We start from the raw sequence: 23,252 nt of genomic DNA, 5'->3' as shown, positions 1-23,252 counted from the left end.
TGCGAATGAACATCTTAGATAGAAACAAGCGTGTTTGAATGGAAAACAGAAATAATTGTATTAATTCATCGAGACACAGCAGAGCTCCTCACCCCCAACAATGGAGTTTAGAGACTCATGCCGTCAAAGAGTACAAAGTTCAGATCTAAAATGTCATGAGGTACAAAATAAATCTCTAAAAGTTGTTTAAATACTAAACTAGTAACCTAGGTTTACAGAAAATGAGTAAACTATGATAGATAGTGCAGAAATCCACTTCTGGGGCCCACTTGGTGTGTGCTGGGACTGAGACTTAAGCTTATCACGTGCTTGGGCTGTTTCTGGAGTTGAACGCCAGGTTGTAACCTGTTTCTGGTGTTGAACTCCAACTTGTAACCTGTTTCTGGCGCTGAACGCCAGACTGCAGCATGGAACTGGCGTTGAACTCCAGTTTACGTTATCTATCCTTGAGTAAAGTATGAACTATTATATATTTCTAGAAAGCCTTGGATGTCTACTTTCCAACGCAATTAAGAGCGTGCCATTTGGACTCCTGTAGCTCCAGAAAATTCATTTCGAGTGTAGGGAGGTCATAATCCAACAGCATCTGCAGTCCTTTTTCAGCCTGAATCAGATTTTTGCTCAGCTCCCTCAATTTCAGCCAGAAAATACCTGAAATCACAGAAAAACACACAAACTCATAGTAAAGTCCAGAAATATAAATTTTATTTAAAAACTAATAAAAATATAATAAAAAGTGACTAAAACATATTAAAAACTACCTAAAAACAATGCCAAAAAGCGTATAAATTATCCGCTCATCAAGGACACCGAAGCTACTGAAGATGTGTTTCTAGAGAAACTTAATCACTACTCTTGCATCATTAGCGGGTGAAGCAACTACCTCAACCCACTTGGACACATAGTCCACTGCCACAAGGATGTAGGTGTTCGAAAATGAAGGTGGGAAAAGTCCCATGAAATCTATTCCCCACACATCAAACAGCTCAATCTCTAGGATCCCTTGCTGAGGCATGTCGCGTCTGAGAGGCAGATTGCCAGCCCCTTGGCAGCTATCACAGTTATGGACAAACTCTCGGACGTCCTTAAAGAGTGTTGGCCAGTAAAAGCCACTCTGGAGAACCTTGGTGGCTGTTCGCTCACCTCCAAAATGTCCTCCATAAGCCATGGCAGTGCCATAGGATTTGCTGTCCTTCCTCTTCAGACACACACCGGTAGATTATACCGTCTGAGCACCTTTTGAAGAGGTATGGTTCATCCCACAAGTAGTACTTTGCATCATATATGAGTTTTCGAGCTTGCTGTCTACTGTATTCCTTGGGGATGAACCTTATGGTCTTGTAGTTTGCAATATCTGCAAACCAAGGGGTTGTCCGAATCACAAAGAGTTGCTCATCAGAAAAGGTTTCAGATACCTCATTAGAGGGAACCGCAGCCCCTACTAATGGCTCAATCCGAGATAAGTGGTCTACCACTTGGTTCTCAGATCCTTTTCTGTCTCTGATTTCTATATCAAACTTTTGCAGGAGTAGCACCCATCTTATCAGCCTTGCCTTAGAATCCTGCTTGGTGAGAAGATATATGAGAGCAGCATGGTCAGTGTAGATAATGACCTTAGACCCTATTAAATAAGATCTGAACTTGTCAATGGCATAAACCACTTCAAGTAGTTCCTTCTCTATGGTAGTATAGTTCTTCTGTGCGTCATTTAGAACACGACTAGCGTAATAAATGATGTGTAGTAGCTTATCATATCTCTGCCCCAGAACTGCGCCAATTGCATGGTCACTGGCGTCACACATCAGTTCGAATGGTAAGTCCCAGTTGGGTGCATAAATAATGGGTGCAGTTATAAGCTTGGCCTTCAGAGTTTCAAAGGCATGCAGGCACTCCTTGTCAAAAATAAACGGAGTGTCAGTGGTCAATAGGTTGCACAGGGGCTTTGTAATTTTCGAAAAATCTTTTATGAACCTCCTGTAAAATCCTGCATGTCCCAGAAAATTTTTGATTGTCTCAACATTAGTAGGTGGTGGTAACCGTTCAATTACTTCCACCTTAGCTTGCTCCACTTCTATCTCCTTATTTGAAATCCGATGTCCAAGAACAATTCCTTCAGTTACCATGAAATGGCATTTTTCCCAATTTATAACCAGGTTTGTTTCTTGGTATCGTCTCAGGACTAGGGCCAAATGGTTAAGGTAGGAGTCAAATAAATCTCCAAAGATAGAAAAATTGTCCATGAATACTTCAAGGAACTTTTCCACCATGTCAGAGAAAATGGAGAGCATGCACTTCTGAAAGGTTGCAGGTGCATTACATAGGCCAAATGGCATTCTTCTGTAAGTGAACACCCCAAATCGGCATGTAAATGCTGTCTTTTCTTGATCCTGAGGATCTACTGCTATTTGATTGTAACCTGAATATCCGTCCAGGAAACAATAAATTACATGTCTTGCTAGTCTCTCCAGCATTTGATCTATGAATGGTAAAGGAAAATGATCCTTTCTTGTGGCGTTGTTGAGTCTCTTATAGTCAATACACATACGTCACCCTATAACTGTTCTTGGGGGAATCAATTCATTTTTTTCATTATGAACCCCTGTCATTCCTCCCTTCTTGGGTACAACTTGGACAGCGCTCACCCAGGGGCTATCTGACATAGGATATACGATCCCAACCTCCCAGAGTTTTGTGACTTCTTTTTGCACCACTTCCTTCATAGCTGGATTCAGTCGCCTTTGTGGTTGCACCACAGGTTTGGCATCATCTTCCATCCAAATTTTGTGCATGCATCGGGTTTGACTAATGTCCTTGAGGTCACTTATGGTCCACCCTAGAGCTCTCTTGTGTGTCTTCAGCACTCTAAGTAGTGTTTCTTCTTCCTGTGGCTCTAGAAGAGAGCTTATAATCACAGGGTAAGTGTCCTCATCTCCTAAAAATGCATATTTCAAGGATGATGGTAATGGCTTGAGCTCGAGTTTAGGAGGCTTACTCTCTTCTTTAGGAGCCTTTATGATCTCCTCCTTTTCTGCTGGCACCTCCATATCAGGCTTGGCATCATAAAAGATGTCTTCCAGCTCTTCCTCGAGTCTCTCAACTATGTTTACTTCTTCCATTAGGGAATCAATGATACCAATGTGCATGCATTCCTCTTGGGTGTCTGGATGCTGCATAGCTTTAACAACATTCAGCACAAATTTATCCTCATTGACCCTCAGGGTTACTTCCATTTTCTGAACATCAATGAGGGTCCGTCTTGTAGCTAGGAAAGGTCTTCCTAAAATATGGGATGCATTCTTGTGCTCCTCCATTTCCAACACCACAAAGTCTATGGAAAAAGCAAATAGTCTAACCCTAACAATCATGTCTTCCACCACTCCTAATGGAAATTTGATAGAGCCATCAGCAAGCTAAAGGCATATGCGGATTGGCTTGACTTCTCGAGTCAAGTAGAGCTTCTTTATTAATGATGCAGGCATGAAGTTAATGCTTGCTTCAAGATCACATAGGGTTGTCCTTGTACAGGCGTCCCCTAGGGTGCATAGTATCATAAAGCTCCCAGGATCCTGAAACTTCTTTGGTAAGTTCTCTTAGATTACTGCACTGCATTCTTCAGTGAGGAGGACTGTTTCTACCTCTCTCCAATCCTTCTTGTGACTTAATATGTCTTTTATGAACTTAGCATAAGAAAGTATCTGTTCAAGAGTTTTTACAAAAGCAATCTTGATCTCTAATGTCTTGAGATAGTCTACAAAGCGGGCAAACTATTTAACTTTTTATGCTTGATATAGCTTCTGGGGAAATGGCATCTTGGTCCTGTACTCATCAACCTTAGTTGATGTAGGTTGAGTGCCTACAGTACGGGAAAGGGGGTTACTGACTTGCTTAGGAAGGGTGTTATCAGCACTTGCACATGTCTGATCACCCCTGCTTGGGCGTTCAAAGCCCTTGCTACCCACTTCCTGGCATTGAACGCCAGAAGTACTACTCCCTTCTTGGCATTGGACGCTAGGAGTATTGCCCCCTTCTTGGCGTTGAACGCCAATGGCACTCCTCCCTGGGAATTCAACTCTCTCAGAGTTTCCTTGCACTACAGTCTGGTTGTCTTCTGTCAGCTTTTCTTCCCTTTGTCTCCTGTTGTTCTGAGGCTGGGTGTTCAAGGTTTTTCTACTCCTCGGTTAGATAGCCTGACACTCTTCTTTTATCTGTTTAGATAATTGCTGCCTAGTTTGACTCAGTTGTGTCTCTATATTCCTATTGGAAGCCTGAGTTTCTTGCAAAGCCATTTGCAATTCCAACAATTGCTGTGAAAGGGTGTGTAGTTGCTGAGTCAATGGGCCATTTTGTTCTGGAGGGTTAGATTCAGTAGATACTGCTTTAACCTCTCCTTTCACCGAAGTCTCACTAACTGAGTACAGATGCTAGTTGGTGGCAACTGTCTCAATGAGTTCGTGAGCCCCTTTAATTGTTTTTCTCATATGTATAAAACCACCAACAGAATGGTCTACAGACATCCTAGCCACATCTGTGAGTCTGTAATAGAAGATGTCTAATTGCACCCATTCTAAAAATATGTCAGTGGGGCATTTCTGTAGCATCATTATGTATCTCCCCCAAGCATCATGAAGAGACTCATTATTCTCACCTTGGATGTCCAGTCTTAGCTAGGTTAACTTCCTTGGAGGGAAGTATTGATTTAAAAACTTGTCTACTAGCTGCTTCCATATTTTCAAGCTAGACTTGGGCTGGTTGTCCAACCACCTCTTTGCTTGGTCTCTTACAGCAAAGGAAAAGAGCAGTAATCTGTAGATATCCTGATCAACTCCTTCAGTGTGCACTGTGTCAGCAATTTATAAGAAATTTGCCAGGAATTCAGTAGATTTTTCCTGAGAAAGTCTAAAATACTGACAGTTTTGCTGCACCAGAGTAATTAGCTGAGGGTTTAGCTCAAAATTGCTTGCTCTAATGGGAGGTATACTGATACTTCTTCCATAGAAGTCAGGAGTGGGGTCCGTATAGGACCCCAAAGTTCTTCTGAACTGTTAATTCCCACTTAGGTCCATAGTGAACTCTTCTTGTTCCTATACACACAGTTAGAAAACAAGGAAATAGAAAGTGGGTGTCTCTATGTCAGAGTATAGAATACTTTCAGTGAGATGTCTTGAGAAGACAAAAAGAATGGAGGTAGAAGAAGAAGTGGAATTCAAATTATTTAGAGGAAAGAGAAAAGAAAATTAAAAATTAAAATATTTTGTTTTATTTTATTTATTTAATTAATTGATTTTCAAAAATACAATTAAATTAAAAGTCAAGACAACTAATTACTAACAAGATTTGAAAATTAAATGTGATTCTAAAAGTGGTTGTCGAAAATAAAAGAGAGAAAAAATCAATCAAAGATTTGAAATTCAAATTTAAAAGAAAGTAAAGATCTAAAAAGATAAGAATTTGAAACTTTAAAAGAAGATAAGATAAGAAGGAATTAAAGTAAAAAGATATGATCAAGATTTGAAAAGATAAGATTTGATAATTAAAATTTAAACTTTACTAACAAGAAAACACCAAACTTAACATTTTTAAATCAGGATAAGAAAAGATAGTAAAGATTTCAAAAATTTTAACAAAGATAAAAGAGATATTTTTGTATTTTTCGAATTATTAGGGAAAAGAAAAATAACCAAAAGATACCAAACAAAAAAAATTTAAGATCAAATGATGCTAATTTTCAAAATTTTTAAAAGAAAAATACCAAAAGACACCAAACTTAAAAATTTTAAGATCAAACAAAGAAAGGAAACAAGAACAATTCGAACACAATGAAGAATATTCAAGAACAATTTTCGAAATTTTAAGGAAAATAAGGGGGACACCAAACTTAAAAACTGACACAAGACTCAACCAAAAGATAAAGAAATTGAACTTGGTAGTTTGTCAAACTCAAACAATCTCCGGCAACGGCGCCAAAAACTTGGTGCGCGAAATTGAACTCTGCACAACTGAACCAGCAAGTGCACCGGGTCATCCAAGTAATACCTCAAATGAGTGAGGGTCGAATCCCACGGAGATTGTTGGATTGAGCAAGCAATGGCTATCTTGTAAATCTTAGTCATGCGATTAGAAAAAATGGTTATTTGTTGAAAGCATAAACGAAAAGTAAAGGAAACGAAATACTAGATTAGTGTAAAAGCAATGATAGATATTCAATTTAAGGCTTTGGAGATGCGTATTCTTTCTGGATTAACGTTTCTTATTGTCTACTTTAATGACGATTAATTCATTCAATGGCAGCCGTATTTGACTAACTCACGTAGCATTCTCATCAAGTTAGTCTCTTTTAAACTATGGCAGTCCACCATATCCGAGCAACTCATGTAGCATCCTCATACAGTTAACTCATGGCTTCCCACTATAGTCGAAGGTGAAGACCTAATCAATTTACTCTCCTTTACGATCCTACTCAAAACGTCACAGACAAAGTCGGATCTTCCAGATTAGGGAACACTGCTTCTCATACTCTAGCCTTAATGCCACAGAGACCTCAGTAACCCACGGTCAACGGGATTATATGTCACATATCCAAAGTCGCCCAGGCACGCTCTTGGAATCTGCAGTGTATTCTCTAGTTGTGGTTCAATGCTATCTGGGCCAGGACTCACACAGAACCCATGTAGAACAAGGATGATTGTCACAGGTCATCCTCAATTCGTGAAATGAAGAACAAAAATGCACAAGAGAATGGAATCAAATATGTATTGAAATAGAAACAATAATATTATTAATCCATCAGAATCAGCGAAGCTCCTAACCCTAACTTAGGAGGTTTAGTAGCTCATGCTTTTACAGAAAACAATGGTGTAATGTACAAATGGGAAAATATCCCTTATAGTGGTGATCTTTGTTCTATAAATACTAACCTAATAAATAAGAAGTACAAAAAGTATGATAGACTAGACTAGAGGTGCGAAAATCCATCCTTGGGCCCACTTTGGTTGAGTACTTGGGCTGAGCTTGGCGTCCAACTTTGAGGAATGGGCATTGAACACCCATTGGGGATGATTGGCGTTGCCTTGTGCTTTGGTGGATGTTGAACACCCCAAGGGGGGTGGTTCTTGGGCGTTCAACGCTGGCTTGTCTCCTTGGGGTGTTGAACACCAGCCAGGGGTGCCTTGGTGTTTAACGCCCAATATGGGCATGCTCCTTCGAAAAAAAATATAAACCATTATATATTGCTAGAAAGCTCTGGAGTTTAGCTTTCTAACGCCATTAAGAGCGCGCCATTTGGACCTCTGTAGCTTCATAAATGCCCATTTGAATGCATGGAGGTCAGAATCTGGCAGCATCTGCTTCGCTTTCCTTGCCTCTGAATCAAACTTTGCCAAAGCTCCTCAATTTCAGCCAGAAATTACCTGAAATCATCATAAAACACCACAACTCAAAGTAGAATCTAAAAATATGAATTTTGCACTAAAACCTTTGAAAACATAATAAAACTTACACAAAAGATAACTAAAACAATATGAAAATGATGCCAAAAAGCGTATAAAATATCCGCTCATCAAAAGGTCAGGCATATAAGCCAAAAGCAAAATGACCGAGCTAATGCCCTCTTCAAATTAGCCAATACAAAGCCTGGGAAAATAATAAAATCCCGATTCAAGAAACACTACAGTAATCTTCAGTATCAAAAGAAGTCAAAAAGACAAACATCCTAACAATCTAGAGATGGATGACTCCAAGCATTGAATATATCAAATTCAACATCCTTCCTCAAGAGTAAAGGGAGGAAAGAAGATTAATGAAAGAAGCTCAGCATTACATCTCAGTTTGTAATATTCTCTATAAAAGAGGGATCTCAACACCTCTATCAAAGTGCGTCCTGACTTCGAATACAAGAGGTTATAGATGAAACCCACAGTGAAATCTGTGAAATTCATCCGGGGGCAGGTCACCGGCAAAAAGGTGTTACGAGCTGACTTCTACTGACCGAATTTTCAGAGCTCACACAAATGCTATAAGCACATGAAACAACTCAAACTAGCATGGAAGAATCTCCCTTTCAACATACATATGGCACAGAAGCCATGATTTTCATCGACATAAATAAAGAAAAATCAAGGGCAATATTCTACAATGAAGTCAGAGCACAAAAGAAGAACTCGACGTCCTTTCAGAAATCTGAGAGCAAACTCAGATAAGAGAAGAGGCATTAAGAAATTCTACAACAAAAATTGGTAACATTCAAGCTCAAAAAAAAGAGCTCAACCTCCTTCTAGAAATCTGAGAGCAAACTCGGATAAGAAAAGTGGTTTTGAGACAAAGGATGGCTATGAGGTACGACAAGACTCGCCACAAAAGACCTCATCCTGATAAGAAATAATATCGGGCTACTGGGTCAGGCGAAGGGAAGTTGACAGCAAATTGGGTAAGACACTACAAGTTTACTGAAGTCTTAGGAAAGGGATACTACAAAGTGTTTGACCTCAAGGGTGAAGAACTGCCCAGGTCGGGACACGCCTCCAACATAAGAAGATACTACAATTTCTTACGGAAATTAATTTTCTACAATTAAAATACACCAATTGAAGCTCGACAAACTGCAAAAATCACGGGCCGACCCTATAAAGATCGCTCGGATAAAGTGACAAGGAACCAATTGGTGGAAAGAAGTTACATACGCGAATTGGAAAAGAACACCTCGAATCAGCTCGGGCCCAACGGGTTGAAAAAGTTGTGTTTAGAACAAGTCGCAAAAGTAACTTAACTGAATATGCCCCTCGAGGCATAAATTCAATTTAACAACTCGACTCACACGAGTAACAAATAAATCATACAAAATTTCAAGCCCACGAGCTCATCTCTACAAGTTCGAAAAATAAACGACTTGTATTAAAAACAAGTCGTATAAAATGGAACAAACTTCACAAAAACAAGTTGCCCGAAAAAAAAATTATTCTAGCATCCACCATAACATAAGGACAACTCGGTTTAAACGAGTTGTGCTAGTCAATCATATTTTCAACAAACTTGTATCAAGCACAAGCCATGTCAACGTGAGAGCAAAGCTTTAAAAGTGATTTGTATCAAAACAAATCATTAACGCAAAACATTAAAAAATTATTTGTATCAAAATGAATCACTAAAGCAAAATTGAAACAACTAGATATAAAATGAGTTGTAAAAAATTAAAAGGGACAAGAAAAAGAATCCTTCAACCAAACGACTCGTACAGAAACGAGTTGGAAAAGAAAGAAATGATTGTAAAAGTTTTGAATAAAATCAAAATGTAAAAACAATCCTCCAATTAAAATAGTTCGGGAAAAAACGAGCTATATCATAACAAGGATGATAACCTTGTAAAAACTTAAAAGGGGAGTGATGAGTGGATATTTTATACGCTTTTTGGCACCATTTTCATATAGTTTTTAGTATGTTTTGTTTAGTTATTATTATATTTTTATAGGTTTTAGTGTTAAATTCATATTTTTGGAGTCTACTTTAAGTTTTTGTGTTTTTTTGCAATTTCAGGTCATTTTTGGCTGAAATTGAGGAGTTGGAGCAAAAGCCTGATTCAGAGACAGAGAAAGCACTGCAGATGGTGTCTGGATCTGACCTCCTTGAACTCAGAGGAGCTTTTCTGGAGCTACAGAAGTCCAAATGGAATGTTCACAATGGCTATGAAAAGCTGACTTCCAGAGCTTTTCGGTAATGTATAATAGTCTATATTTTGCTTCAGATTAGAAGGCCCAAAACTGGCGTCCAACGCCAGTTTCCTGCCCCCTTCCAGCGTCCAGCACCCACAAAGCAGAGACCAGTGTCCAAACGCCCAGAGAGGCCCTAACCAGCGTTCAATGCCCTAGGAGCCTCATAGCATGTGGATCTCACCAAAGCTCAGCCCAAACACTCACCAAGTGGACCCCAAAAGTGGATTTTAGCACTAAAAAGACTGTTTTACCCTTACTAGTCATTAGTTTAGTATTTAAAGTAGAAGATCACACTTTGTTAGGGATCTTCGCCCATCATTCAACCTTTTTATGACCTCTTTTATCACTTTACACGTTTTACATAGTATTTTCCTTTCAGTATAAGTTTCTAAACCTCCTAACTTGAGGGGAGGAGTCCTGCTGAGTCCTATGAATTAATAAAAGTATTATTGTTTCTCTTCGATCCGTGTGTGATTAATTCTAAGATGTATATTTGTACTTCAACATGGTGAATAGGATTATCAGTGACAATCAGCTCTATTCATCATACTAAGATGAACATGCCTGACAAACACCCGCGTCTACTGGGTTCGTGTGAATACTTCAGTGGAAAGCACGAACCGCCAGCTTGAATCATACATCTCTCAGACGGCTAATCCACGACTTCGTTGGGACTTTTCGAGACACCAGTTTAGCCGATTTATGGGGAGATTAGGGTCTCTGTGATAGAGGCTAGAACCCAAAGATGCAACATTCTTTGATCCGGAAGATCCGACCTTGTCTGTGGCTTTGAGTAGGATCATTAAGGAGAATGGACTGTACGAGCTTCACCCTCAAGCAGAGATGGATCCACACTAACCTTGGGGTTTAGATCCGGAAGAGTATTGGCAGCTGCTCAAACCAGCATCAATCACTTACAGCCTGCCATTGAAGAGATCACTCACAAGCAAAGAAGACAGTAATACCAGAGTTAATTCAGAAAGACAACGCAACTCCAATCCTTAACCATATTCCTATTACTAATTACCCTTTTCTTTATTTACATGCCAACTTAGTTTAGATCTCACAAATATTTATCAATCAACTTCTGTTTTTGCCTGACTAAGACCTGCAAGATAACCATAGCTTGCTTCAAACCACAATCCTTGTGGGATCGACCCTAACTCCCTCAAGTATTACTTGGACGACCCAGTGCACTTGCTGGTACAGCTGTACGAAGGTGTGGGATTCATGCACCAATTTTTTGGCACCATTGCCGGGGATTGTTCGAGTTTGGACAAACTGACGGATTGTCTTGCTCCCTAGATTAGGTAATTTATTTTATTTTGTTGAGTCTTTTATTTTTATCTTCTTCTTTTTTTTTCGAAAAATTTAAAAAACTTTTCAAAAATATTTTTATTTTGTTTGTTTAATCTTTGTTCTTAGTTTGAGTCTTTTGTGTTTGTTCTTGGTTAAATTTTCGTTCTCTTTGAGTCTTTCCTATTTTCTGTTTTTTAATTCCAAAAATTTTAAAACTTCTTCAAAAACTTTGTTCAAAAATTTTTATTTTCTTTATTAGATCTTTGTTTTTGGTTTGAGTCTTTTTGTTTTTGTTCTTGTTGAGTTTTTCATTTTCTTTAAGTCTTTTTTTCAAAAAATTTTCAAAAATATTTTTCTTGGTTTAATCTTGTGTCAAATTTCTAAGTTTCGTGTCTTGTTGCTTTTCTTTAAACTTTCGAAAATTTTGTGTCTAGTTTTAAAAAATTTTAAGTTTGGTGTTTTTTACATGTTCTTGTGTTCTTTAAATTTTTTTAGTCTTGTTCTTGGTATTCTTGTCAATCTTCAAAGTGTTCTTATGTTATCTTTTTGTTTTGATCTTAAAATTTTTAAGTTTGGTATTCCTTTGTATTTTTCCTTCAAATTTTCGAAAACTTGGGGCATTAGATCTAAAAATTTTAAGTTTTGTGTCTTTTACTTGTTTTTCTCTTTTCTCATTAAATTCAAAAATAAAAAAATATATTTTCATTCAAACTTTAAAATGAAATTTTTTTCAAAATCAAATTTTAAATCTTATCTTTTTAAACTCTTTTTCAAATCTTTTTTGTTGTTTATCTTATCTTTTCTAATCTCAAACTTTAAAATTAAATCTTTCTTAAATCTTTTTAATATCTTTTCTTATCTTTTTAATTTCAAATTTTTAAAATTCAAATCTTTTCTTATCTTATCTCTTATCTTATTTTAAATTCAAATCTTTTCTTAATTAATTACTTATCTTGTCTCCTTTATTTTTCAAAACTTCCTAACTAACTCTTCTCTCTCAATTTTCAAAAACTTTCTCTTCTTCTCTCTCTTCTATTTTCAAAAACCACTAACTAATTTTCAATTCATTTTTTAATTATTAACCTTATTTTCGAAAATAATTAACAAATAAAATAAAACAAAAATATTTTAATTCTTATTTATCTCTTTTAATTATAATTCTTCTCTTTTCTATTTATATTATTCGAACTCTTCTTGTCTACCATCCTCCATCTTCACTTTTCTATCTTCTTCTTTCTTCACATCTCACTGGAAGCTCTTGGTTCAAGTGGCACAAAAAGCTTTCTTTCTTTCTTTCTTTTCTTTTTTTCTTGTTTATGACTAGGAACAGGGATAAAGAACCCCTTTTTGATCTGGATCCTGAACCTGAAAGAACTTTGAAGAAAAGCTTACAACAAGCTAGAGCACAACACTCCAGAAGAAACTTTTCAGAAAACTTTGAACAAGAATTAGGAGACATGGCCGAACCTGAAGGTGATGCCAGAAAGGTTCTTGGTGACTTCACCATGCCTACCTCTGACTTTTATGGCAGAAGAATCCCTGTACCTGCCATTGGAGCTAACAATTTTGAGGTTAAGCCTCAGTTAGTCTCTCTTCTTCATCAGAACTGCAAGTTCCATGGACTTCCAATGGAAGATCCACATCGGTTCTTAGCTGAATTCTTACAGATCTGTGATATTGTAAAGACTAATGGAGTAAATCCTAAAATCTACAAGCTTATGCTCTTTTCCTTTGCTGTAAGAGATAGAGCTAAGATATGGCTCAATTCCCAACCAAAAGAGAGTTTAGACTCTTGGGAAAAGCTGGTTAATGCTTTTCTGGCTAAGTTCTTTCCTCCTCAAAGGATGAGCAAAATTAGAGTGAAATTTCAAACCTTCAAACAGAGAGAAGGTGAATCCCTCTATGAAGCTTGGCAATGATACAAGCAACTGATCAGGAGATGTCCTCCTGACATGCTCTCAGAGTGGTCTGTCATAGGCGTGTTTTATAATGGTTTATCTGAGATGTCCAAAATTTTATTGGACAGCTCTGTAGGTGGATCACTCCAGTTGAAGAAAACACCTACAGAAGCTAGATAACTCATTGAGATGGTTGCAAACAACCAATTCATGTATACTTCTGAAAGAAATCCTATAAATCATAGGACCTCTCAGAAGAAAGGAGTTCATGAAGTTGATACTCTGAATGCCATATTGGCTCAGAATAGGATCTTGACCCAACAGGTCAATATGATCTCCTAGCATCTGACTGGAATGCAAACTGCAGCTTGCAGTAATCAGGAAGCTTCTTCTGAAATAGAAACTTATAATCCTAATCAACCCACCATGGAAGAGGTGAATTACATGGGAGAACCCTATGGAAATACCTACAACCCTTCATGGAGGAACCATCCTAACCTCTCATGGAAGGATCAACAGAAACCTCAGCAAGGTTTCAATAACAATCAAGGTAGAAGGAACTAGAATAGGTTCAATAACAGACCACCATTCCCATCTTCTCAAGGGAATATGGAAACCTCTAAGCAGAGCCTCTCTGACTTAGTCACTCTGGTTTCCAGCCTCTCTAAGACCACTCATAGTTTCATTTATGAAATAAGGTCCGCCATTAGAAATTTGGAGGTGCAAGTTGGTCAAATGAGCAAGAGGATCTCTGAGACTCCTCCTGACACTCTTCCAAGTAACACTGAGGTGAATCCAAGAGAAGAGTGCAAGGCCATAACCATGGAGGTAGATGCCGAATCTGAGAAGATTAGGAAGGCATTGAACGCCAGTGAAGAAGGTTTCACTAGGCGTTCAATGCCCATAATGGCAGGAAGCCTGGCGTTGAATGCCAGTGAGGAATCCCTCACTGGGTGTTCAACGCCCATCCTGGCAGCAGAGCTGGCATTGAACGCCAGCCAAGGAGCCACGGCTAGGTGTTCAACGCCCAAACATCCAGGCTTTCTGGTGCTGAACGCCAGTGAGGAACCCCTCACTGGGCGTCCAACGCCCAAACATGCAGCCATTCTGGCACTGAACGCCAGTAAGGAACCCCTCACTGGGTGTTCAACGCCCATACACCTAGGGTAGTTGGCGTTGAACGCCAACAAGGATACCCCTGCTGGGCGTTCAATACCCAAAATACTAGAGGGACTGGTGTTTAACGCCAGTAAGTGTTGATAGCAAGGGCGTTTAATGCCCAAAGAGCTATCAGAGCTGGCGTTGAACGCCAGTAAAAGTACACCCTTTGAGTGCTTAAGTCCCACTCAAGAACCTTCTAGCCCTAAACTCAAAGAAGTCCATGCTCATGTAAAAACCATAGAGGTTCCTTTGAATGCACTTCTGCAGTGTATGAGTTCTGATGACTACTCATCCTCTTATGAGGATGAGGACACTAGGAAAGAGCAAGTTACTGGGTACCTAGGAGCTCTTATAAAGCTGAATGCCAAGTTATTTGGTACAAAGCCACTGGAGGAAGAACCTCCATTGTTTTCCAAAAAACTCAATGCTTTGGTTCAGCAGAAGCTACCTCAGAAGCTTCCAGATCCTGGACGCTTTCTGATTCCTTACACTATACATGGGAGAACCCTATGGAAACACTTACAACCCTTCATGGAAGAATCATCCTAACCTTTCATGGAAGGATCAACAGAAATCTCAACAAGGTTTCAATAACAACCAAGGTGGTAGGAACCAGAATAGGTCCAATAGCAGACCACCATTCCCATCTTCTCAAGGGAATATGGAGACCTCTAAGCAGAGTCTTTCTGAATTAGCCACTCTAGTCTCCAGCCTCACTACGACCACTTATAGTATCATTAATGAAACAAGGTCCTCCATTAGAAATTTGGAGAAACAAGTTGGTCAGCTGAGTAAGAGGATCCCTAAGACTCCACCTGACACTCTTCCTAGCAACACTGAAGTAAACCCAAGAGAAGAGTGTAAGGCCATCACCATAGAGGTTGAGTCCGAATCTGGAGAGAATGGGGTGGCGTTGAACGCTAGTGAAAAATATATCACCGGGCGTTCAACGCCCAATCTGGCAGCTAGCCAGGCGCTGAACGCCAGTGAGGAACCCCTCACTGGGCATTCAACGCCCATCCTAGCAGCAGAGCTAGCGTTGAACGCTAGCCAGGGAGCACTGGCTGGGCGTTCAATGCCCAAACATCTAAGAACTCTGGCGCTGAACGACAGTAAGGAACCCCTCACTGGGTGTTCAACGCCCATACACCTAGGGTAGTTGGCGTTGAACGCCAACAAGGATACCCCTGCTGGGCGTTCAATACCCAAAATACTAGAGGGACTGGTGTTTAACGCCAGTAAGTGTTGATAGCAAGGGCGTTTAATGCCCAAAGAGCTATCAGAGCTGGCGTTGAACGCCAGTAAAAGTACACCCTTTGAGTGCTTAAGTCCCACTCAAGAACCTTCTAGCCCTAAACTCAAAGAAGTCCATGCTCATGTAAAAACCATAGAGGTTCCTTTGCATGCACTTCTACAGTGTATGAGTTCTGAGGACTACTCATCCTTTGATGAGGATGAGGACACTAGGGAAGAGCAAGTTCCTCGGTACCTAGGAGCTCTTATGAAGTTGAATGCCAAGATATTTGGTACAAAGCCTTTGGAGGAAGAACCCCCACTACTTACCAAAGAACTCCATGCTTTGGTTCAGCAAGAGCTACCTCAGAAGCTTTCAGATCCTGGACGCTTTCTGATTCCTTGCACCATAGGTACCATGACCTTTGACAAGGCTCTGTGTGACCTAGGGTGAAGCATCAACCTCATGCCACTCTTTGTAATGGAGAAGCTGGGAATTCTTGAGGTGCAAGCCGCAAACATCTCATTAGAGATGGCAGACAAGACAATGAAGAAGCCATATGGCTTAGTAGAGGATGTCTTGGAAAAGTTGAAAACCATTACATCCCTGCAAACTTCATAGTCTTGGATATTGGAGAGGATGAGGATGACTCTGTCATCCTTGGAAGACCTTTTCTAGCCACTGCCAATGCTATCATTAATGTAGCTAAGGGAGAACTAACTCTACAGCTAGGAGAGGATCACATCTTGTTCAAGATGCCTCATCCCAATTCTCCCTCTAAAAGAAAGATAAATGTGCAACAGTTAGTGTTCTAACCCTCTCTTTCTGTGCTGAGCCTTGCAGAGCCCCCAGACACCAATTCTAAGTTTGGTGTTGGGTAGCCATCAACAAGCTCTAAGCAAAAAGGTGCTAAGAAGAAAGTACCTAAAGGCTAGAAGAACAGGAAAGTCCCAACTGAAGGCCTCTTACCTGGCATGAGAGTTGTCTTCACCAAGAAACCAGTTTTACCACACACAGTGAGTCGTATCCTATCTCTAGAGCACGTGGAGCTCATTCATGAGGAGACAGGAAGAAAGTTCACTGTAAGGGGCAAAAATCTGAGCCCATACTCACCTCTGTAAGGAGCTAACCGTCAAGCTAATAACGTTAAATAAACGCTTATTGGGAGGCAACCCAACCTTAATTATTATTATTTCTATTTTTCTTTCATTTTGTTTTTTTAAGTTATTTCTTTTAGAGTCATGATCATATGCAGCAGTCAAAACAGAGACAGAATTCATAGCAGTAAAAACAAAACACTCTGGATGGAGTGTTGTTAAAGTTGAATGCCAGCCAGGGAGCTCTGGCTGGGCGTCCAATGCCCCTAATGGGCAGCATTGTTGGCATTGAACGCCAGCCAGAGAGCAGACCCTGGGCGTTCAAATGCCAGTGCAGAGAGTAGAAAATCTGAATTTCTTAGCCTCTCAGGACTAGTGGGTCCCACAGCATCTTCACCTACCCCACTTACTTTCACACTTCCCCATACACACTTCTCTAAAACCATCATAACTCCCACCAACCCCCACCCAATTCAAAATCAAATTTCCCACCCAAAACCCAACCCATGGCCGAACCTAACCTACCCCACTCCTATAAATACCCCTCTTCATAACCTGTCATACACACACCTCTCATACACTTATACACCCCACATGGCCGAGCCCTCTCTCTCCCTCTATCTTCCTCTATCTTTTCTTTATTTTTTCTCGAGGACGAGAAAAGTTTTAAGTTTAGTGTGGGAAAAGCCTAGCTTTTTTCTTTCCATTATCATTCATGGCACCCAAGGTTGGAGAACCCTCTAGACAGAGGAAAGGAAAGGCAGTAACCACCACCTCTGAATCTTGGGAGATGGAAAGATTCATCACCCAAGCTCATCAAGACCACTTCTATGAAGTAGTGGTAGAGAAAAAAGTAATCTCTGAGGTCCCTTTCAAGCTCAAGAAGAATGAGTATCCGGAAATCCGAAGAGAGATCCGGAGAAGAGGTTGGGAAGTCCTAACCAATCCCATTCAGGATGTTGGGATTCTAATGGTGCAAGAGTTCTATGCTAATGCATGGGTTACTAAAAACCATGATACTAGTGTGAACCCAAATCCAAGGAATTGGAGCACTATGGTCTGAGGGAAAATCTTAGATTTTAGCCCGAAAAGTGTGAGATTGGCGTTCAACTTGCCTCTAATGCAAAGAGATCCTCATCCTTACACTAGGAGAGTCAACTTTGATCAAAGATTGGATCAAGTGCTCTCAGCCATCTGTGTGGAAGGAGTACAGTGGAAAAAGGATTCCCATGGCAAGCCCATTCAACTAAGAAGGGTTGACCTAAAGCCCATAGCTAGAGGATGGTTAGAATTCATCCAACGTTCCATCATCCCCACTAGCAACCGGTCAGAAGTGACTATTGACAGAGCCATCATGATTCATTGCATCATGATTGAAAGTGAGGTGGAAGTACATAAGGTAATTCCTCAAGAATTGTACATGATAGCTGAGAAGCCTTCCACCAATGCAAGGTTGGCATTCCCATACCTCATCTATCATCTATGCAATTCAGCTGGAATTGTCATAGAAGGAGATATCTCCATTGGGGAGGACAAGCCCATCACTAAGAAGAGGATGGAGCAAACTAGAGAGCATGCACATGAACCTGTGCAACCGCCTCAGCATTAAATCCCTGAGATGCCTCAGGGGATGTATTTTCTTCCTCAAAGCTGTTGGAATCAATGGCAGACTTCTCTTGGAGAACTGAGCACTAACATGGAGTAATTGACGGTGGAGCATCAAGAGCATTCAATCACCCTCAATGAAATAAGAGAAGATCAAAGAGCCATAAGAGAGGAACAAAGGGCTATGAGGGAAGTACAATAAAGGCAAAAAGAATGACATTGAAGAGATCAAGCATCACATTGGATCCTCAAGGAGGAGCACTAACCGCCTCCACTAAAGGTGGATTCGTTCTCTTTTACTTCCTTTCCTTTTTTTGTTTTCTGTTATGTTTTATTTGTTCTTTTGTTCTTGTTGCATGATCATTTGCATTGATGTCTTTAAGTTGTAAAATGTTCCATATATCTCACACCTTGCTTAAAAAAATTTTATTTGAAAAGAATTGAGAGATACATGAATTTCAAGTTTAAAATAAGAATAGTTTAATTACATTAATGTGGTGACATTGCTTTTGTTTTCTGAATGTATGAATGAACAGTGCATATTTGAAGTTGGAACTTTGAAATGTTGGCTCTTGAAAGAATAAGGAAAAAGGAAAAGTATTATCGGTAATCTAAAAAATCTAAATAAATTAATTCTTGAAGCAAGAAAAAAGCAGCAAAAAGAAAAAGAAAAAGCTTGCATGCAAAAAAAAAAGTGGGAAAAAAATAGAAAAAAAATGCAAACAGAAAAAGCCAATAGCTTTTTAAACCAAAAGGCAAGAGCAAAAAGCCAGTAACCCTTTAAACTAAAAGGCAAAGGTAAAAAGATCCAAGGCTTTTAGCATTAATGTATAGGAGGGCCTAAAGGAATAAAAGCCTAGCCTAAGCGGCTCAACCAAGCTGTCCCTAACCATGTGCTTGTGGCGTGAAGATGTCAAGTGAAAAGTTTGAGACTGAGCAGTTAAAGTCGTGATCCAAAGCAAAAGAGTGTACTTAAGAACTCTGGACACCTCTATCTGGGGACTAGCAAAGCTGAATCACAACCTGAAAAGGTTCACCCAGTTAACGTGTCTATGGCATTTTTGTATCCGGTGGTAATACTGGAAAACAAAGTGCTTAGGGTCACGGCCAAGACTCTGAAAGCTATGTTCAAGAATAAAAAAGAACTAAACTAGGAGAGTCAATAATATCATCTGGATTCTAAGTTCCTAAAGATGCCAACCATTCGAAGTTTCAATGAGTAGTGAGATGCCAAAACTATTCAGAAGTAAAAAACTACTAAATCCCGCTCATCTAATTGTAACTAAGCATCATTGGAAACTTAGAAATTTATTGTATCTTAATTTTCTTTTCTATCCTACTGTGTTTTTAGTTGCTTGGAGACAAGCAACAGTTTAAGTTTGGTGTTGTGATGAGCGGATATTTTATACGCTTTTTGGCATCATTTTCATATAGTTTTTAGTATGTTTTCTTTAGTTTTTATTATATTTTTATAGGTTTTAGTGTTAAATTCACATTTTTGGATTTTACTTTGATTTTTTATGTTTTTTTGCAATTTCAGGCAATTTCTGGCTGAAATTGAGGAGTTGGAGCAAAAGTCTGATTCAGAGACAGAGAAAGCACTGCAGATGCTGTCCGGATCTGACCTCCTTGCACTCGAAAGAGCTTTTCTGGAGCTACAGAGGTCCAAATAGAGCGTTATCAATGGCTATGGAAAGCTGACTTCTAGATCTTTCTAGAAATGTATAATAGCCGTATTTTTCTTTAGATTAGAAGGCCCAAAACTAGCGTCCAACGCCAGTTTTCTGCCCCCTTCCAGGCGTCCAGCGCCTACAAAGCAGAGACCAGCATCCAAACGCCTAGAGAAGACTCCCTAGCCAGCGTTCAACACCCTAGAAGCCTCATAGAATGTGGATCTCACCAAAACTCATCCAAAATACTCATCAAGTGGGCCCCAGAAGTGGATTTTAGCACTAAAAAGACTATTTTACCTTTACTAGTCATTAGTTTAGTATTTAAAGTAGAAGATCATAGTTTGTTAGGGATCTTCGCCCATCATTCAACCTTTTTACAACCTCTTTTACCACTTTACAAGTTTTACATATTATTTTCCTTTCAGTATGAGTTTCTAAACCTCCTAGGTTGAGGGGGGAGCCCTGCTGAGTCCTATGAATTAATAAAAGTATTACTGTTTCTCTTCGATCCGTGTGTGATTAATTCTAAGATGTATATTTTTACTTTGACATCGTGAATAGGATGATCAGTGACAATCAGCTCTGTTCATCATACTAAGATGAACGTGCCTGACAAACACCCGCGTCTACTTGGGTTCATGTGAATACTTCAGTGGAAAGCACGAACCGCCAGCTTGAATCATACATCTCTCAGACGGCTAATCCATGACTTCGTTGGGGACTTCTCAAGACACCAGTTCAGCCGATTTACGGGGAGATTAGGGTCTCTGTGGTAGAGACTAGAACCCAAAGATGCAGCATTCTCTGATTCAGAAGATCCGACCTTGTCTGTGGTGTTTTGAGTAAGATCATTAAGGAGAATGGACTGTACGAGCTTCACCCTTAAGCAGAGATGGATCCACACTAACCCTGGGGTTCAGATCCGGAGGAATATTGGCGGCTGCTCAAACTAGCGTCAATCACTTACAGCCTGTCATTGAAGAGATCACTCACAAGCAAAGAAGACAATAATACCAGAGTTAATTTAGAAAGACAATGCAACTCCAATCTTTAACCATATTCCTATTACTGATTACCCTTTTCTTTATTTACATGCCAACTTAGTTTAGATCTCACAAATATTTATATATCAACTCTTGATTTAGCCTGACTAAGACCTACAAGATAACCATAGCTTGCTTCAAACCACAATCCTCGTGGGATCGATCCTGACTCGCTCAGGTATTACTTGGACGACCCAGTGCACTTGCTGGTACAACTGTACAAAGGTGTGGAGATTCGTGCACCAGGGAGGGAATAAGCATATAATCCCTTCACCTAAGGCGCCAATTTATGCTCGACAAAGTGCAAAAATAATTTGTATTAAAATAAGTCATTTAAGCTGCAAAATAACTCAAACTAAACGAGTTGCATGAAATCCGATCAAAAAATAATAATCTACAATCTTTAAAACAGCTCGGTATAAAACGAGTTGTACAAAATCAGAATAAATTTCAGAAAGAGGATTTGTATTAAAACAAGTCATGCATCCTCAAAACAACTCGAATTGAACGAGTTGTACGAAATTATGACAACAAATATTCTCTAGTTAAGCAAGATGTGCTAAAACCAGTCATACAGAGCTTACAAGCCTTAAATAACTTAGAAAGAACGAGTTGTACAAATCAGTTCTAGAAAAAAGACTTGGTCAAAAACAAGTCGTATAAAACAGAACAACTCGCACAGAACATAAAAACGACTTGTAATATCAGATTGCAATACCATAAAGTAACAACTACCCTACAACAAAATGATAGCGCATGGAAAAAGCACACAAATAGTTACGGACAGAGGCGGATTTAGGGGGGACCAGCATGGGCCATGGCCCCTAAATTTTCAAAACTTAAAATATATTTGATATAGTGCTAAAAGTTTTAACAACATACTTTCTAGTTCAATGGTTACAAGAAGGCATTTTATACTTTAAAGCATGGGTTCAAATCCCATGTCATGCATTTTAAATTTATTTTCTTTTGTTCTTTCATTTTTTTTTGTAATTCTTCTATCTATCTATTATATAAAAATACTTTGGTTTTTATAATAATTTCTAATTCTTTATAAGATTTCTGGATCCGCCATTGGTTACGGAGTAACATTACAAAAACGTTATATTATTCAAAGCATGTTGAGTCGACCAACCTCCTTGGCTTCAGATCTTAAAACTACTAAACAACTCCATAACTCAACATTTCGACTTGGTAATCTAATTGCTCGTGTTCGACTTTGTAAAGCTTGACCTCGAGTAGGGACACTGTTCATACCCTGATCAAAAACACAAAAGTCAAGCCCAATAAGAATGAAATGCCCACCTAAGAGGGTGGCCTCTACCACATACCCGACCTCTTTAAAGAGGTCGGATACGATGAAAAGGGACAGTTTTGCTTATCCAAATAAGTAACTGTCTCCCCGAATCTTTCTCACTATCTCTATTTCCACTAAAAAATAGATTCCAACAAACTCCCAAGATAAAGGGAACAGTTATCCACCGATAAAGGTAGAACTACCCCAAAAGGTGGTTATCAATTCTACTATAAATACACTGACACCCTTTAAGTATATTCATCTTCTAATCTACTAAAAATCTACTAAAAATCTTCCTAAAATCCTTGCTAACTTAAGCATCGGACGGCAGCACCTCGGCTTGTGAACAAGTCAGACGCTGCTTCACAAGAGATCTGAATCTCACGTTCTAAGTCCAAATCAACGTTTCAGGTAACCCTCGGAAGAACAACCATAATAAAATCTAATACAATTTAACAAAATATATTAAATCAAACACAATTCAAACACAAATTTAACATAATAATATACATATAAAATTTTAATATATAAATTAAAATAAAATGAATTAAGATTACTTATATAACTTATAATTCATCAGACTTACATAACTTATATATTTGAGCATTTAAGTAAATTTTTTTCGTGGGAATTTCATAGAGTCAGAAGCACTTCATTTCTGCTACTTGTTAGCATCTTCGTTGCGGATAATGCCAGCAGATATTTAAAAGAAGTGCGAGTTATGATACGAGACTAAAATGCCTGTTATCTTGACTATTTGATATTTACACAGTTATTTTTAATTTATTATTATAGATAATTTTTTATTTATTAAATCTTTCTATCATTTTATATTTATTCATCACTACTATACAATAAATAATTAATATTTTTCTCATCAGTAAACCACAAAATTGTTCCAAAAATTTTCTATAAAAATTAAAAACATAATAAAAATATCCCAACACAAAGTAAATTGTTTTTATATATTTACTTTGAAAATAAGTTTAAAATAAGCCGATTTAAAATAATTTTCATCCTTAAACACTCTTTACCAATAAACAAAACTGGGATATATATATTTTCTAACAAAAAAAATCCATAATCCACTACTTTATTCATTATCTCTAATTATAATAAGTCATTTTTTTAAAGAGAATTGTACTCTATATTTTTTATGGAGTACATTCACATTTGCCATTTACTTTTCATAGAATTTTTTTTATCATGTTTTAAAATTTTCAGTAATTTTTTATTATTTTTCT

This window comes from Arachis ipaensis, chromosome B01, assembly GCF_000816755.2.
Source record: "Arachis ipaensis cultivar K30076 chromosome B01, Araip1.1, whole genome shotgun sequence".
NCBI lineage: Eukaryota > Viridiplantae > Streptophyta > Magnoliopsida > Fabales > Fabaceae > Arachis > Arachis ipaensis.
Note: the sequence above shows the minus strand (reverse complement) of the source record.